A 16,326-nucleotide genomic window follows, 5' to 3' on the forward strand; every position below is an offset into this window, starting at 1 on the left:
AAAACACACCATGTGGACATTCTGTAAGAGTGTGTGAACATGGCATTCATAAAATTAATAAGGGTTTCTGTTAAGAGGGGTACCAACATCACCGAGAGAATCAGTGGGGCTGTGCTTGTAGGTCACCTTTTATGACAGGAAAACCATCTGTGAAAGGGCACTCTAACTCTACTCAGGCTTTTATAGTCTGTGTCAAGCTGCCAACCTGTGTGAATGCCTCCTTACCAAACAAACCTGAACACCCCACGCCTGTTTGCTTTATTGTAACTGTGTATTTATTGCCCAACATGTGATCATGCACTTTGCACTTGTCCACCACTTCCCTGCACAGACATTCTTTTCACCTGGTTTTTCAACACTCTGCTTTAGACCACCAACACTATACACACACACACACACACACACACACACACACACACACACACTCATTTAGACACCAGCTTCTTTCCTACCTATTGCTTTTGACAGATCTATTAAGGAACCGAAAGCTAAAGGGAAGAAAGGAAAAAGTGAAAGAAAAATGGAAGAAGAGAGAAAAAGAAAAAAAAGACTTTACATTATTATATGAAATCATATTGTTCTTGCTTTTACATTTTTGCTTTTTTGTTTGTGCTTTTAGGTAAGATCAAGTTTCAGCTTTTGTTTCTAATTTTAAGTCTTTGCTATTGTTCTAGAATTCTTTATGAAAAATTTTATACATTCTTTTCTATTTGGGGGACCACTTTTGTTCTTATGTGTCTTGTAGTAATCTTTCATAAAGTCATGGATGTTTCTGCACTCTCAATTTTACCCCTTTAACTATTTCTCTTCATTACTATAGTTTTATTATGTATTTTGACATTTATTAGAGTAACTTCCACTTTGTTCTATTTATTTTTTATTTTATTTTATTTTATTTTATTTTTTATTGCATTTCAGGTTTGGGGGTACATGTGAAGAACATGCAAGATTGTTGCATAGGTACACATGTGGCAGTGTGATTTGCTGCCTTCCTCCCCTTCACCTATATCTGGCGTTTCTCCCCATGTTATCTCTCCCCAGCTCCCCAACTCCCACTGTCCCTCCCCCATTTCCCCCCAAGTGACCCAATTTTGTTCTATTTATTAAGTGTCTTTAGCTATTCTTGATCCTTTGCATTTCTGTATGCATTTTATAATTAGTTGCCAAGAATACCTATTGATATCTGCATCTGCCTGCAGAACAGATCAGCAATATTGAATTCTGTCAACTAAATTATTTTTCGGGAAATGCCATTTTATCTTTATTTTTCAAAAATATATTCTCTGAGTATACACATTTAGATTGACAGTTATTTTTTATAATTTACATATATTATTACAATCACATTTGTTTTGGTTGAGAAGTGTATTAGTAAAGATAAGCTAGATGTAATAAACTAAGTTTATTAGTGAGCTTATGCCTCAGTGATGATCTCTATCCTTGATACTTAAGACAAAATTCTTCATACGCAGTACACATATCATTTTGTTCTGAACCATTCTCAATCAAGAATACAAACTGAACCTCCAGACCCTTGAATATCCCCTATAGCTATGGCAAAAGAAAGAAAATGTGCGCGCATGCGTGTGTGTGTGTGTTTTGCACTAGCTCCTTTATTGTCTTTTCAGGGTGGTTAACCTCAATTACAAGATTGTCATTATCAGAAATGGAATGTTTATATTATTTTCAGTATTCTTCATGCAAAGACCTTCAAAGACATTCCCTGGTAACCTAGTGCATGGGGAAAACATTACATTTTCTGAAAAAATTATTAAGTGTAATATTAATTTCTTTCTACACTTTTAGTAGTTTAATTTGTCACTAAACTTTATGCAATATAGCTAACATAGAATTTTCCTATATTTGAAAAGGAAATAAACTCCTTATATTCCTTCATTTAGGTCTTTCAACTTTTACCTTTCTTTGATTCTAAGTGGTGTCCAGAGTATGTTTTCTAGAATTGTTTTGGAATTTATTTGTGTAGTTATTTATAGAGTTTATTTAATCTTGAATAAAATAAATGTCTATTACTATAAAACTACCTAGGGGTTCCTAATGTGTATCTCACTATTTATTCATGCCCATATCATCATTTCTTTTCAATTCTTAATACAATAGTATGCTTTTGATTAATAAACACTGGAATTCTTGGCATTTTACTGTTGTACTTGCATATTGCTAAATTCTCTCTGCTGTTTTCACAGTCAGGTTTCCTTATGAAGATATATAGTTCTGATTTTGTTATTCCTTTGTTTGGTGCTTATTACCATTTTATGCATTTATTTTGAAAACTTCTGAAAATGCCCTTCCTATAGTGTACAATTGTGAAGGTCATTTGACACTAAGCAAAATATTTAGGCCACTGATTAATGTGTTAAATGTGAGGTCTAGGATGATCCTCTGCTGGATATTTTTAAAAATTGTTCTTCAGTTTGACACTGATTAAGAGCTCTGTAAACAAGGAATACAGTGTCTTGTGGTGTGTAGAAAAGAGTGAAAAATTATGGTATTGATTTTGTTCTAATCACTGAGATATTTAATGGAATGAGAGGTTTACTTATTATAAATACCAATAGTAATATATTCAAATAATGTAATTTATTTACATTAGTGTTACTTTGTCATAATATAATTACTCAAAATGTAATCCATGTGTAAATCAAATTAATGAATACCATAAAACAATACACACAATTCCAATTTTTGCAGCAATTGTAATCAATAATATGAAAATGGGAAAGCAAATGTAAGTACAAAACCAGCCTCTGTTGAAAGTAAGCACAAGCAATCCAGAAAAATCAATTACAAGATTAACTTGATTTATTCAGTAGGTGACATTTTATTATTATATTTGCCTAACTACATCAAATTAGTAATTATAAGCAGACTACTTGAAATAAAGATGATAAAACATAAACAAAATGGTGTGTTATTGTCTAAGTGCTTAACTGTTTTTCAGAAAGGAAAGAGAGAGGGTGTTGGGGAAGGCATAGAGAGGAAGGAAGGAAAGAAGAGAGGGAGGAAGGAAGAAAACAGAAAATTCACCTAGGATTTAAATGAATTCTGTACTTTCACTGACGCTGTTTCAAGTCCAACTATTGTAAAGATGATTTTTCTTTAAGATTCTTAGGAATTCTCAATAAATTTGCTTATAAAATTATTAATTATTTACCACTGTAGTCCATTTTATATAAAAGCCTGTGACTTACTTAAAGAAATAGTAATAATGCCCCAAATTAGGAGTCTACATGAAATTTCACTAAATAGACCTTCATAATTCTATTTTCTAGTTATGCAAAGGTGTACATTTTCTGAGTTTATAACATGTTCCATAACGTGTTCATGCCTGAATAAAAAAAAATCACCAGTGCAATCTGTTGTTAACAAATAATTATAAATTATTCTTTCATGTAAATGAAGACTTTCCTTGTCCTACTGAATGTTTTCTATTCTAATCCAATTTAAAGTAATATTAATGAAGAAGTATATTTCACCCTAACAAAAATGATTAATATTTTTAATAAATCTTTCATACTGTGCCCTTTGTTTTATTTCACCTATATTATTTAAAGCAATTATTCCTATTTTTATATATAAAAATATCATGGAATTAAAAAGCACTAACTTTGAAAATGTGTTTTATCAAAGATGAAGAAACAGCTATATTTGTAGTGTTAAAGAGAGGCTATCCCATATTTAAACTATATTTTATATCTTCATTAGTGTTCAGAATGGATTGAATTTGTTTTTAAAAAAATGTTAGGAAAGGCCAGGTATGGTGGATCATTCCTCTAATCCCAACACTTTGTGAGGCCGGGGAGTGGGGGGTGGTCTTTTGAGGTCAGGAGTGTGAGAACAGCCTGATCAACATGGGGATACTTTGTCTCTAGAAAAAAATAATAATTTTTAGAAACTTAGCCAGGCATGGTGGCATGAGCGTATGGTCCCAGCTACTTAGGAGGGTGAGGCAGGAAGATCACTTGAGCCCAGGAGGTCTAGACTGTCGTGAACCAAGATCACATCCTTGCACTCCAGCCTGTGCAAAAGAACAAGATTTTGTCTCAAAAAATAAATAAATAAAAATAAGAAGATTTCAAGCATCTGATTGCTGCTGTTTGTGGGATTTTACTTAGAATGTGTTTAAGTTCTCTGAGAAATAGTGGTAAATAATTAAATATTTGATTTATGTGCAAAGTACCATAAGAAATACAAAGAAATATAAGGTTTAATCTTAAGTAAAATTCAAAGATTATATGGAAAGAAAACCTATATTTTTGCATATAAATTTATATATATAACATCCTGATTTGAAGAGAATTTTAAGAAAGTTAATGATTTGCCAAGTGGAAGCTACAAAAACTTAGTGTTAAAGAGAGGCTATCCCATATTTAATTTGATTTTAAAGTGTATTGATTTTAAAGTGAAAGAGATTATGCTTCTGCCTGGGGTGTTCAGTAGAAGTTTCACAGAGGAAGAGAGACCCGAGTTTCTCAAAGACTAATTGGATCATGTCTGGCTTAGTTTTCTCCCAGGTGTTTGATATGAGAATCACATCCCTGAGATCAGATGTGGTTGGGGACGTGAAGTTACTTGAACTGGTAAAGAGTGAGTATTACCACATGGCTTAAGCATACTAAAGCACTGATTGCATAAGTATGAATAACATTTCTGGCATAACAAAGGGTTCATAAGAAAAGGAATGATGATAGAAGTAACAGGTCCAGAAAATGTACTAGTACAGAAACAGAGGGGATCCCAACAGAAGTAGCAAAAGCAATGGACTGGAGTAGATTACAATAACAATGAAAAAAAAAAAAAACTGCTGGAGAATTGAGCATTGTTTTTGTTCCTGACCACCTGCACAGTAATTTAGTAGACAAGGGTACCAAGAACCAGCTCAGTCAGGAGACCCCCACCCAGGCTGCGCTGAAGGCATTTGAGAGGCAGACACCCAGATAGCACAACAGAGTGGATCTATCTTGGGGACCAACAGCCTGAGAACCTGTGGGGCTGACAGCTCTCCAGGTGGAAGGCCCCGAGCAGATTCTCATCCATGTATTTAGTTGCTCTTAGACAGGTGATTCTTCTTCCTATTATAGGTGTTCTACGTTTACTCATAACTCAAGAATATACCAAGCAGGCAGCTGTTACCTGTCTACCACTAATTACAAACTGAAAGGTACCCTCCACAGAGGAGCCATGGGGGCAGGGTAAACAATGTTTCTCAACACAAGGGTAGGGTTGTTGTTGTTGCTGTTGTTGGTTTTAAGTAACCATTTTATTTAAATAGATCCTACATTTTGTTTAAAACTTTGTCAAGTATCTGAGAGAAACAATTTCATGACAAATTTTTATGGCAGTGTGATTTAAGTCTAAAATGATATTTGAGAGTTCTAGTGAACACCGACTTATCAGTTTTAAATTTTAAAGATTAAATTGAAATATTAAATTTTATTTCTTTGGCAGCATAATATCCTGTACCCTCAGTTTCCCAATTTCCATTATAGATGATGCATTATAAAATTATAGGACAATATTACAATGAGGAAATTGACAGTGAAAAAATCAAGATACAGAATACTTCAATTATCATAAGGATCCCTCATTTTGTCTGTTTATAGCCACACCAAATTCCCATCTCCCTTCCTTTCTTAAATCCAGACAACCACTCGTCTTCTCCCCATGTCTATAATTTGGTCATTGAAACAATAAATGTTATATTAATGAAATCATACAGTATGTAACTTTTGGTATCGGTATTTTTTTTTCACTAGGTCTAATCCACTGGGAATTCATCCAGGTTTTTATATGTACCAAGGGTGATTGCTTTATATTGCTGAGTAGTATTCCATGATATGATTCTACTACAATTTGTTTAGTCATTCACCCATGAACAAAACTCTGGGTAGTTTCTAGTTTTTAGCTATTGTAAATAAGACTGCTATATGCAATCATGTACATGTTTTGTGTCAACATAAGGCTTGATTTCTTTGGCATAAATGTTTAAGAATGTTATGAGTGAATTATATGGTAGTTTCATATTCAGTTATACGAGAAACTGCCAATCATCCATAACTGTAATTTACATTCCCACTATCAGTATATAAATGATCCATTTGCTTTACATTTTCTTTAGTATTTAATAGTATCATCCAATTTTAATTATACCCATTCTCATAGGTGTGTGGTAAAACTCATTGTGGTTTGATTTGCATTACCCTAATGGGAAATGACGAGTATCTCATGTGTTTGTCTTTATTTGACATTTCAGTAAAATGTCTCTTTGTCTCTTTTGCCCATTTTCTAATCAGATATTTCTCTTTTTTTTTTTTTTTTTTTTTGCTGGTGAATTTTGAGGGTTGTTTAAAACCATCAGATTTCATGAGATTTCTTCACTGCCATGAGAACAGTAGGGGGGAAGTTGCCCCAGTGATTTGATTATCTCCCACTGATCCCTCCCATGACATGGGATTGTGGGAGCTACAAATTAAGATGAGATATGGGTGGGGACACAGCCAAACCATGTCAGAGAGGCCAGTGAAGACCCTGAGAACCCTAAACAAAAAAGTGATTATCCATGCCTTTCCTCTCTCCCTGTATGACCCACACATTTTCTCAGGAAAATTGTTAACTGGGAAACTGAGCACTGAGGAGCAAAAGATAAATACAAAATTCAAACTTCTCAATGGTATTTTTAAAGCTAAAAAGTACCATTCTCTCAACTCCTGTTTGAATTAGAGTTGCAAGGAATCAGATAATAAGATGCTATTATCATATGCCTGCTGCATAATATTAACTATGCAGTTGTTATAAATGTGCCCCACTAGAGAAGGTTAGTAAAAAATTAAAAGCAATGTATTCTTTGGGTTAAATTTACTACATTTTATTCTACATATATTTAGCTGGTAGCCTATTGTACTATGTTTCAAAACTCACATAATAAAAATGAAAGAAATCAAACAAACACACTTTAAGAGTGTTTTTGCCTTAGTAATAAGATTTATCAATTATAAAGTATTTATTAACTTAGATATGTTTCAAAAGAATTGAAGAAACAATTATTATTTGGACAATGTGAATGCTATTAGTTTATCCGATTTATATTATAGTAGGTAAACCCCTTCAAAAAATAAGTACATCTTTTGTCACGCTTTATGAAACTTAAAAATAAGAATAACATTTGAGGTAGAAAAATCTGTCTTTTCCATCATAATCAAATTAAATAATCCATTTAAAATATTCTTATAAATTGAAATTTATTTGTACCTTAACACCAGAATTATCTTTATTGGCTTATACCACAGATTACCACCAGATGGTGGTAGGAGACTAACTAATACCTTCTGTATTATCAGTGGGCAAGGAATATGTGCTTGGCAGTTTTCAGTTTTTTGATTTTTCAGAGCCTTTTTTTCTACATCCAAATAATTTCTTAATTCTTTACTAATACCAATTTATCTATGTATAGGACTGAGGCTGTTGGAACCTGAGGATTGCTAGGATTGTAAAATAGTAAATAATAGAAGAAATAATTCTCACCCATCTAAATTAGGAAAACAAAACAAACTCTCAGCAAGGAGATTAAAAGGTTAGACAAACACTTGCTAAATTTCTTATTTTCAAATAATTTGAGACAAATATATGTTTTTATATATGTAAAAACTATATTTATATATTCTGTATATTCTTTATACTATGTACACGTATAATGTAGATAAATTATGCCATTTGTACAATACAATTATTCATAAAAATAATGAAAAACATCCACTGTGTGAAATCTACTACTTCAGCGTGTACATTTAAACAAGTTTGGAATTCTTTGAATGTTCTATTATTTTTCAATATCTAGCACCATAGAAATACTGTAGTCTTACTTTCAAAGAACAGAATTGGTTTTGTGGCATTTTCTTTATGTATGTATATATATATATATATATATATATATATATACATACATGGCCATGTAGTTTGCTGCCTCCATCCCCCTGTCACCTATATCTGGCATTTCTTCCCATGTTATCCCTCCTCAACCTCCCAACCCCTTGCTGTCCCTCCCCACCCCCTGCTATCCCTCCCCTAGTCCCCTGCAACAGACTCTAGTGTATGATGCTCCCCTCCCTGTGTCCATGTGTTCTATTGTTCAACACCCACCTATGAGTGAGAACATGCGGTGTTTGATTTTCTGTTTTTGTGTCAGTTTGCTGAGAATGATGGTTTCCAGGTTCATCCATGTCCCTACAAAGGACAAAAACTCATCCTTTTTTATGGCTGCATAGTATTCTATGGTGTATATGTGCCTCATTTTCCTTGTCCAGTTTACCATCAGTGGCATTTAGGTTGGTTCCAGGACTTTGCTATTATAAACAGTGCCACAACGAATATACATGTGCATGTGTTTTTATAATAGAACAATTTATAATCTTCTGGGTATATACCCAGTAATGTGATTGCTGGGTCAAATGGAATTTCTATTTCTAGGTCTTTGAAGATACCACACTGTCTTCCACAATGGTTGAACTAATTTATACTCCCACCAACAGTGTGAAAGTGTTCCTATTTCTCCACATCCTCTCCAGCATCTGTTGTCTCCAGATTTTGTAATAATTTCCATTCTAACTGTTGTGAAATGGTATCTCAAAGTGGTTTTGATTTGTATTTCTCTAACGACCAGTGATGATGGACATTTTTTCATATGTTTGTTGGCCTCATATACATCTTCTTTTGAAAAGTGTCTGTTCATATCCATCACCCACTTTTGAATTAGGTTGTTTTTTCTTGCAAAACTGTTTTAGTTCTTGAAGATTCTGGATATTAGCCCTTCATCAGATGGGTAGATTGCAAAATTTTTTTCCCATTCTGTTGGTTGCCGGTTCACTCTAATGGTTGTTTCTTTGCTGTACAGAAGCTCTGGAGTTTAATTAGGTCTCATTTGTCTATTTTGGCTTTTGTTGCCAACGTTTTTGGTGTTTTAGCATATTGCACACAACACAGAAGTGTAGCTTTGCAGGTACCCAGGGCAGACACTCGAGGGAAAAAAAGTAAGGGTCAGGCTAACCTTTCATGGTCGAACACTATCCAAACTAAAAACGAATTTCAGATTTTTTTTCACTAACCCCATATTAATGTTAATTGTTTTCACAGATATGTTTATACAGAATTTTAAATGTTTGAAATTCTTGTATAATGTAAAATCCAATCCTCCTGAGAGGTGTTTTTTTTCATTTGCCAGTAAAAATCCCTTAAAATGTTTATTGATATTATTTTCAAGAATAAAATAAAATGTGTAACAAAAAATATTTTTGTTATTTTAGGACCCCTGTCTACTACATTTTAAGGGATTGTTTTTGTTCCTTTGCTCTTCTATTAAATAATAACATATTTTAAAACAAAATTAATTATATAGTATCTTTAACATTTTAATCATGGATTTTAATTTTTTTCATCTTTTCCATACACAAGCATATTCACAAACCTATTCACTTCAGTTAAAGGTCATGTTAAATAAAATTTGTGTCATGATGTGATAAAAAATAGGGAATATTTCAAGAGTTTTGTACTTTATGATTTAAATATTAAAATAATTTACATATTTATGTTACTTTCCTGATAAATGTTGCATTTTATTTGAATAAAATATGTCTAAATTTATTTTATTTCAAATTAACAAGTGAAAAAAGAGATTTTTTATCATTAATAGATATGATTCTACATCTGACAAAACCTTCAAGAGAACAATAGACATGAAGCACAAAGGTCATCTAACAACTGGTGGAAAAAAAACAATATATATTAAAATATAATATTACATTTTAAATGTTTTTGTTTTGCTAGCTAGCTCACTGAGGGCTTCACAGAAATATTGGACATAATGATAAACTGACAATAAGATGGGTTTTGATGGAAGTTTTCATTGCATAAATGTAGAATAAAAGTAATAAAATTTGGCAGTATCAACTAGTATTAATTTTTATTTTATTTTCCTTTAATCTATTTTGCCATTCTTCTGTTGCTACCTTTAGATACTTTCAAGACAGCACAATATTTATTTCAGTTTCTGCAGTAATGCCCTGTGGACATTTCAAAATTTGAATGAGTGGTCTAAAATGTAGATCACTGGGCTTACTTAAATTCATTTTAAAATACTTAGATTTAAAAAATTTAATATTATTTCTCTTTTTTCTCTAAAACATTATCTAGGGAAAAAAGCTAAATATGTATATCTGCATGGCAGCAATCAGTGTAGAGCTGAAGACTGGCTGAGGTATTTAGGCTGAGTGTGTATGTCCAGTTCCACAAAGATCTTAAACGTCAGTTATCGTTTATTATCACATTAGTGCTGTTGTGCTTTACTAGAATTGTGACTTCTTCTTCTGTCCTTGTTTCTCTCTCAAAGGTGAAAAATAAAAGTAGATCAAGAAAAGTAGCAAGAAAAATGAGAGAAAGTGTATAAATTGGTATGAGTGAGCATTCTTTCTTTGCATTTAGTTAATAACTCTCAAGCCCCTGTAGGAAGAGAAATTTGTTGCTCTTATTTAAAACCTGTCCAAAATAACACCATGACTTAAAATTTATCTGTTCCAAGAAAAATTGTGTGGCTATGTTTTCATTTTCAAAAAATAACAGCTAACAAATAGCTCCTAAATTGTTGCTGGGTAACTCAGTCATTACAATAATACTTCTGTATACCTATAGGATTTCTTGGATTCTTCATAGACTGCTATCTTTTTTCTTTGTTATTTCAGGTAACATACATTCTTTCAAGTGGTCGCTTTTTGGAATAGATTGTGGTCAGCTTTCTATAGGTACAACTACCATGGAAGATTTCAGATACAATAGCAGTCAGATGAGCTGCCTTGTTAAAAAAATAATGCTTCCTCATTGCATTCAAGATATTCCAAGCAATTCTGAAGAAAGTATAGGATTATTAATCTTAGTTTATCGACTTCAGGTTTTAACATCCCTTAAGAATTCTAAGTTTTAGTCACAGAAAATTAATTAATAATCCAGTCATGTCATATTCATATATGACCTCAAACAATTTTTTTCTCTCATTCTTGAAATTCAGAAACGTTTCTGAATTTCTACCAATTTTTCAAAATCTTGTTCAATGGTTACATATTCTCAAGAGTTGTTTGCCCCTATGTTCCAAAAATTAGTTATGTTCATAATATTTTCTGCCTGATTCTAATTATACAACTTTTGCAATATAATTACTTATTAAAATGTTAATTACACATTTCATTTGTAATTTCATAACACTGAACATTATATATGGCACATGGTAGGCTTTAATAAACTTGTGCCTTATTGAAAAGATAAAAAGATACAAAATTAAAATACCAAAGTGGATATAAAAAAGAGAAGAGGTTAATTATATGTGTAAAATACAAATTCTCAAATTTTCTACTACTATTGGAGGTACAGACACTAGAGCGTTAACTGCCTGGGTATAAATATCAATCACTTTGTAAACTGTATTCTCTAAGTCAGGTTTCTTAATACTTATGTATTGTTCCCTCACTGATGAAGTAAGGATACCAATAGTTTTTATTTTAGGATTGTAATCAGGATTAAAGAAGTTAATATATGCAAGGACTTAGAACAATGCCCAGCAATAATGCATACTCCTTGTGTATTTACTATAATTATTGTTGAAAAAGCCTACATTTTAAAGCACTATTTTTTTCTGACCACTTAAAATATTAGTGCAGATATTAAAAAATATGAATTCATGAGCGTTCCAGTATAAAAGGGATATTTTTAAAGTAATAAAAGTATCATGAAATAATATTCAATAATAAAAATGAACAAGCTATTATGCAGGCAACAACTGGTTGAATTTTTTAAAAAATGGCGCTGAACTCTGTATTGATAATGGAATAAAGAGCCTCCCCTCCACACCCCACGTTCACTATCTTCCCTTTCCCACCCTTCATTAGGAGTCGGCACCTAACAATGTCTCTCACTTCCTTCCCTGCTTTTAGCATTATATTAACCATAGATCAAAACAGAAATCATGGCTGTCCTCGAGTCAGCCCAATAATACTGTAGAATTCAGAAAAGGCATAAAAGAATCCAGCAACTTCTTGGAATATTTCACACGAGGTGACTGAAGGAGATGGCCGTGAAAAGAAAAGAGAAAAATATAAAGAGTTAAATAAAAAGATGTTAAAAGTTATCTGATAAGGTAATAAGACCATAGACCATTTTATCTGTACTAATCAGACTGCTAGCCTTAGATTTTTTGCTACTACATAGTATTTTGCATACTGGACTTGGGGGGGTTAAATGACACACCTGAATTCATACTGAATGAATTGCAGACCAAAAATTTAGACCCAAGTCACTTGCTGACTCATTGACCTGCAGCATATTTTGTCCATAAAACTTGCACCTGGCAAATAAGATGGCAAATAAGATGGTATCATCTTCAAGTTTCATATAGTTTGCACATGATACAACAGAATCAGAAAAATCAGGGGAAAAACACTTATCTTTATGAATTAATGTATTTTACTCTTGTTTTGGTTACTTTTATAATCAATTACTATCAATGACTAGAGAAAGGAAAGCCCACCTACCTTTTCTGTTCCTGATCTTATTGCACAGCATACCAAGACAAGGCCCATTACCTTCCTTGGTACGCAGTAGAGTATCTTTTAGGCACACTCACACTTGAACTATTTTATCCTCTGACATCCTGCATCTCACTGATCTGGGTACCATACCAAGGACTTTCTTATGAAAAAGGTTTAAGGATTTTAAGATCCATAGTTACATAAATTAAATGAGACCTTTCTCTGTGGAACAGAAAAACAAAAGCCATTTAACTCTTATATTTGCTGACCTTTTGATCCTGCATTTGCAAAGAAAGTACTACTCAATCAGGTCCTCACTTCCAAGAAGCCATTGAAATGGGTCCACTTAAGTTTTTAGTATTTTATTACAACATTTGCTACCTATTGTTTGTATACATCTCTCAAGGGGTGAGAGTTTGTTTATGAGTGATTTTTAGAAGTGTATATATATAAATGTTTTTTCTAGCTTTAGTTTTCTGCAATGTATTTTTATTTTCCCTTGGGCTTGATGATAGTACATTAATTTCTAACTGCAAGACAAAAGGTGTGTGTATGCTTTATGAAGACAATATTTCTGACATTAAATAAAATTCCAAGAAGGAGATTACTTACCTTTATTGACATAAAATAGTAAAGCATTTACTTTAAAGTATTAAATTTGAGACAAGATCACAGGATACCAGGTAAGGTTACTTGAGGTTGATTTGTTTTAGAAAAATATGCGATTAAAAAAATGTATCCTGAGATAGCCCACCCCCCACCCCCATTATCAGTTTTTTACTCATTGAAACAAGTATTTTCAGAGTCTTCTCTTGATATTTTTAAAAAAAATGTGGCCGGAACTGACAAATAGAATAAAACCTTAATGTAAAATTTTATGTTTAATTTTTAAAGAAAAGTATATATTACCACTGTGTTAAAAACATTTTAAATATTAAATTGCAAACATCATAAAATAAAATTAAACCTCTATAAGGTCATTTAGTGTCCTTATAAAATATAAAATGATTGAATGGCCATACACCTAGTTCAGATAACCAACTTTAAAAAGTTTCATCAAAGGTGTATGTTTCTGCAAGACAATGCTGGATTTTTAAACTATTTTTTCTAGGTCCATTATTTCTTCCCCAAAGTGACACATATTACCTAATGCATAATTACACTAAGTATTAATCTTCAGTACAACAATGCAAACTGGAGCAGATACACAGCTCCATGTCTCAAAATAAATTCTTACTTTAGTCAAATTCAGAAAGGCTCATTTGATTTATAGCCAGATACAAGAGAAAGAATTACATATGCTTTTGTTTTGTTTTGTTTTCTACCAAACTGGACATTCTACTATTCTGTAAACATTTAATATAATCCACTATTAAAGATGGTGATTATAAGAAAAAAACCTGGTAAACTTTTCTAATTTTTCTCATTGCTTGTATTATGCTATTTTTCAGTAAATATATTGAAAGCACATGCTGATTTCTGATATTATTCAATTAATTTGGCATATGTAACACAAGCACAATTCTTTCCTATGTCAGTCTTCATTTATTCTTCAATTTATTCTTCCATTAATTAATTCAGCACCTATATCTTGGGTGATTTCTGTTTTTCATGACTAGTACCTAACACTGTTGAAACACAACAAAGTATAGGCTGTCAGGCTCTATTTTTTTCATGGAGCTTGTCTTTGTTTCATGTTGCTGTAATAGAATACCTGAGATTGGGTAATTTACAAAGAAAAGATACTTATTTGGCTTATGATTCTGGTAGCTGGCAAGTCCAAGATTGAGAAACGGCATCTGGTGAGGGCCGCATGCTGCTTACACTCATGGTGGAAAGTAGAAGGACAGTAAGTGAGTGCAAAGACAGCACATGGTGAGAAAGAAAGGAAGAAAGAGAAAGCCAAGAAAGCCTTTTTAACAAACTACTCGGGAGGGTACCAGTCCTTTGGTTCCAATCCTCTTGGAACCTTCTTTGGAACCAATCAGCTTGCTTTCTGTGAAAGCGAGAGATCATGCATCCTCTCTGGAGGGCATTAGTCTATTCCAGAGGAATCTGCTTCATGACCCAAACACCTCCCATGAGGCCCTACCTCCCAACACTACCACATTGGCAATCAAATTTTAATATGAATTTTTATGGGGCCAAATAATATTCAAGCCATAGCAGAACTCGTAACTAAAAGTATTAGCAAAGCAAATAACGAAGTGCTTTGCTGCATATGAAAAATACAATGGTGTTGAACAAAGAAAACACACGGACACTGGGAGGGAAACATCACACACTGAGACCTGGGATTGGGGGCACTAGGGGAGGAATAGCAGGTGATGGGGGGGATTGGGGAGGGATAGCATTAGGAGAAATTCTAATGTAGGTGATGGGGCGATGGATGGATGTAGCAAATTACCACCACGGCATGTGTATACCTATGTAACAAACCTGCACAAGCTGCACATGTACTCCAGAAATTAAAGTATAATAAATACATTTTAAAAATTCAATGGTACTTATAAAAATAGGCAAAGCGACTGTAGAGAATAAAAATAAGCTGACAAAAGGATTTGGCTGCTAAATTGGCACCTGAATGAGAAGTAGGATTTTAGATGGTCAAAAGTGAGAAAGGGTGTTTCTGGTAGAAACAAACAAACAAAAAACAAAAAGGCAAGAGGGAAGAAGCAGAGGAGGGTAAGTGGTAAGTATGGCTTAAAAGTTTTTACAAAAGGGGTGGTAAAGGCACCAGAGGCCAGATTTTAATCAGTTCAGCAGAACTTTGATCTATGGCAGAAAAGAATAATTGAATATTCTGGAGTTGAAGAGAACATGTCCTTCTGTTCAGATAACAGATAAAAATGTAGAATTATTTGTGTTTATATGATACACATAATATTTTGGATATCATATTGAAATTAAGAGAACACACATCTGTCCATTATTCTTTGTTAGAAAAAAGAATTCTTTCAGGACCCTGGATCTAGGTTGATCTTTGAAAGTAAAAGTTATATTTTAAAGGTGCATAGTGAAAGATGGAAGAAATAGAGGAAAATCAGAAAAAGAGCTGGGCATGCTAATATCAAGATCAGAAACTTTATTTCATATTTTTAATATAATTATTTTCTTCTGCCAACAAAAAGACAATTAGAAAAGTGGCCTGTTCTATCTCCTGACTTCTATTTTCTCCATGAACTCTGCTATTTCCATTTTCATAGACACAGAGAGGAATATATATATCTATATTTATGTATGTATAAATATATACAGATGTATGCAGAATTCTATAGCAATATATAATTCAGACAGGACTGATGAGAAACAAAATCACTATTAGAGAAGTATTTAAATTGTTTTGAGGAATGAACTATTATAATTTTGAATACATTAATTTTGGAACTAAGAACAACTTCTGAAGTTTATTTACAATGATATGTCCAGCATTAATGAGAGTTCAATGTACATTTTCGGAAGGCTGTTTTTATAAAGTTTTTAGAGCTTATTTGTTTTATGACTTACAGCTATTCATCAGGGTTGTTTTCAGTTTTTTGGGATTTTTTTAATGGGTTTTATTTTACTCAAGGCTGCTTCTAACCTCTATTTTCAAGACTACTGAAATTAGGCAATTAACAACATTAGTGTATTGATGGTCTTGTCTGTAGGAATGGTAATAGGCTTCAGAAGATTAATAGCATGAGGATAGTTTCATAATGGAACATCTGCAGAATAACCATTAAGCATATTTTTCATGGTGATT

This window comes from Saimiri boliviensis, chromosome 16, assembly GCF_048565385.1.
Source record: "Saimiri boliviensis isolate mSaiBol1 chromosome 16, mSaiBol1.pri, whole genome shotgun sequence".
Lineage (NCBI taxonomy): Eukaryota > Metazoa > Chordata > Mammalia > Primates > Cebidae > Saimiri > Saimiri boliviensis.